Raw genomic sequence first — 3,982 nt, 5'->3', positions numbered from 1 at the left:
GTATGGAACCACTAAAGACATCAAATAGCCAAAGCAATCCTGAGCAAAAGAATAAAGCTGGAGACAACACACTGACTTCAAAATACACTAAAAAGCTATAATAATGCAATTGGCATGGTACTGGCATGAAAACAGACACATAGACCAATGGAACAGAAAGAAATCCAGAAATAAATCCACACATCTACAGTCAATTGATTGTCAACAATGGTGTCAAGAACACACATGGGGAATAGGACAGTCTCTTCAATGAATGGTGCTGGGAAAACTGAATATTCACATGTGGAAAAATGAAAGACCTCTATCTTTCACCATATTAAAAAAACTCAAAATGGATTAAAGACTGAAATGTAAGACCCAAAACTATAAACTACTAGAAGAAAACCACTGGGGAAACACTTCATGGAACTGGTCTGGGCAAGAATTTTTTGGACAGGACCTCAGAAGCACAGGCAACAAAAGCAAAATAGACAAATGGGGCAAACCAAAAAGCTTCTGCATAGCAAAGGAAACAATCAACAGAGTGAAGAGACAATCTTAAGAATGGGAAAAAATATTCACAAACTTTCCATCTGACAAGAGGTTAATATTTAGAATACATAAGGAATTCAAACAACTCAATACCAAAAAAAAAACCCACAAAAAATCAGATTTTAAAATAAGCAAAAGACCTGAATAGACATTTCTCAAAATAAGACATACAAATCACCAGGTAAATGACAAAATTCTCAACATCACTGATCATCAGGGAAATGCAAATCAAAATCACAATGAGATACCACCTCACCTCAATTAGAATGGCTGTTATCTAAAAGACGAAAAGTAAAACATGCTGACAAGGATGCAGAGAAAAGGGAACTCATCTTTTTAAACACTTTTTTTTTTTAAAGATAATGTCTCACTGTATTGCCCAGGTTGGCCTCAAAGTCCTGGGCTCAAACTATCCTCCTGCCTCAGCCTCCTGAGTAGCTGAGACTACAGGCCCACACCACTGTACCCAGCTGCTAGAAAGGAAAATTCTTATACACTATTGGTGGAAATGTAAATTAGTACAACTATTATGGAAAATAGCATAAAGGTTTCTCAAAAAAATTAAAAAGAATTACCATATGATCCAGCAATTTCACTATTGAGTATTTATCCACAGGAATTGAAATCATTATGTCAAAGAGAAATCTGTGATTGAACTCGCCTGCAGCTCTGGGGGTTCCTGTGGCTTTCTTCTTTGTTAGAGCCAGGCCTACATGCCAGCAACCATGTCGAAGGGACCTGCAGTTGGTATTGATCTTGGCACCACCTACTCTTGTGTGGGTGTTTTCCAGCATGGAAAAGTAGAGATAATCGCCAATGATCAGGGAAACCGAACCACTCCAAGCTATGTCACCTTTACGGACACTGAATGATTGACCCTTCATGCTGCAAAGAATCAAGTTGCAATGAACCCCACCAACATGCCAAATGTTTTTGATGCCAAACGTCTGACTGGACACAGATTTGATGATTCTGTTGTCCAGTCTGATATGAAGCATTGGCCCTTCATGGTGGCGAATGATGCTGGCAGGCTCAAGGTCCAATTAGAATACAAGGGAAAGACCAAAAGTTTCTATCCAGAGGAGGTACCCTCTATGGTTCTGACAAAGATGAAGGAAATTGCAGAAGCCGACCTTGGGAAGACTATTACCAATGCTGTGGTCACAGTGCCAGCTTACTTTAATGACTTTCAGTGTCAGGCTACCAAAGATGCTGGAACTATTGCTGGTCTCAATGTACTTAGAATTATTAATGAGCCAACTGCAGCTGCTATTGCTTATGGCTTAGACAAAAAGGTTGGAGCAGAAAGAAACGTGCTGATCTTTGACCTGGGAGGTGACACTTTCAATGTGTCAATCCTCACTACTGAGGATGGAATCCTTGAGGTCAAATCTACAGCCAGAGACACCCACTTATGTGGAGAAGATTTTGACAACCAAATGGTCAACCATTTTTATTGCTGAGTTCAAGCACAAGCATAAGAAGGGCATCAGTGAGAACAAGAGAGCTATAAGATGCCTCCGTACTGCTTGTGAATAGGCTAAGCATACTCTCTCTTCCAGCACCCTGGCCAGTATGAGATCAATTCTCTCTATGAAGGAATCAACTTCTACACCTCTATTACCCATGCCTGATTTGAAGAAAAGAATGCTGACCTGTTCCATGGCACCCCTGACCCCATAGAGAAAGCCCTTCCAGATGCCAAACTAGACAAGTCACAGATTCATGACATTGTCCTGGTGGGTGGTTCTACTCATATCCCCAAGATTCAGAAACTTCTCCAAGACTTCTTCAATAGAAAAGAACTGAATAAGAGCATCAACCCTGATGAAGCCGTCACTTACGGTGCAGCTGTCCAGGCAGCCATCCTGTCTGGATACAAGTCTGAAAGTGTTCAAGATTTGCTGCTCTTGGATGTCACTCTTTTTCCCTTGGTATTGAAGCTGCTGGTGGAGTCATGACCATCCTCATCAAGTGCAACACTACCATTCCTACCAAGCAGACACATAACTTCACTACCTATTCTGACAACCAGCCTGGTGTGCTTATTCAGGTTTATGAAGGTGAGTGGGCCATGACCAAGGATAACAACTGCTTGGCAAGTTTCAACTCACAGGCATACCTCCTGCACCCTGAGATATTCCTCAGATTGAAGTCACTTTTGACATTGATGCCAATGGCATCCTTAATGTCTCTGCTGTGGACAAGAGTACAGTAAAAGAGAACAAGATTACTATCACTAATGACAAGCACTGTTTGAGCAAGGAAGACATTGAACGTATGGCCAAGGAAGCCGAGAAGTACAAAGCTGAAGATGAGAAGCAGAGGGAGAAAGTGTCATCCAAGAATTCACTTGAGTCCTATGCATTCAACATGAAATCAACTGTTGAAGATGAGAAACTTCAGGGCAAGATTAAGAGGATGACAAACAGAAGATTCTGGACAAGTGTAATGAAATTATCAACTGGCTCGATAAGAATCAAGCTGCTGAGAAGGAAGAATTTGAACATCAGCAGAAAGCTGAGAAAGTGTGCAACCCCATCAACACCAAGCTGTACCAGAGTGCATGAGGCATGCCAGGAGGAATGCCTGGAGGATTCCCTGGTGGTGGAGCTCCTCGCTCTGGTGGTGATTCCTCAGGGCCTACTATTGAAGAGGTTGACTAAGCCAACCCAAGTATAGATGTAACATTGTTTCACACATTTAAAACATTGAAGGACCTAAATTTGTAGCAAATTCTGTGGCAGTTAAGTTCAGCTGCTATAGTAAGTTACTGGCATTCTCAATACTTGAATATGGAACATATGCACAGGAGAAGGAAATAAAATTGCACTTTATAAACACTGTATTATAAGTGGAAAATGCAATGTCTTAAATAAAACTATTTAAAATTGGCACCATTAAAAAAAAAAGAGAGAGAAACCTGCATTCTCGTGTTTACTAAAGCAGTATTCACAATAGCCAAGAGATGGACTCAACCTAAATGTTTATCTATAGACAAATGGCTAAAGAAAATGTGGCATATATACACAATTGAATACTATTCAACTATAAAAAAGGAATGAAATCCTATTATTCACAGAAACACAGATGAACTTCGAGGACATAATGCTAAATGAATCTAAGACACGGAAGACAAATGCTGCACGATCTCACTCATCCATAGAATCTACAAAAGTTAATCTCATAGAAGTAGAGAGTAGAATAGTGGTCACCAGAGGATGGAAAAGGGGGAATGAGGGAACAGGGAGAGGTTGGTCAATGAGTATAAAGTTACAATTAGATAGAAGGAATAAGTTCTAGTGTTTTATTATGTAGTAGGTTGACTACAGATCATAACAATGTATTATATATTTCAAGGTAGCTAGAAAAGAAGATTTTACCTGTTCTCACCACAAATAAATGAATAAATGTTTGAGATGATAGATATGCTAATTACCCTGATTTGACC

General features: G+C 39.9%; 1 pseudogene; it reads left to right on the top strand.

The window, feature by feature from the left end:
* Positions 1 to 1,198: 1,198 nt before the first annotated feature.
* On the top strand, positions 1,199 to 3,208 carry LOC129491773 (heat shock cognate 71 kDa protein-like; annotated as a pseudogene).
* Positions 3,209 to 3,982: the final 774 nt, after the last annotated feature.

This window comes from Symphalangus syndactylus, chromosome 10, assembly GCF_028878055.3.
Source record: "Symphalangus syndactylus isolate Jambi chromosome 10, NHGRI_mSymSyn1-v2.1_pri, whole genome shotgun sequence".
In the NCBI taxonomy this organism is placed as follows: domain Eukaryota; kingdom Metazoa; phylum Chordata; class Mammalia; order Primates; family Hylobatidae; genus Symphalangus; species Symphalangus syndactylus.
Note: the sequence above shows the minus strand (reverse complement) of the source record. Positions and strands in the feature narration are given on the sequence as shown.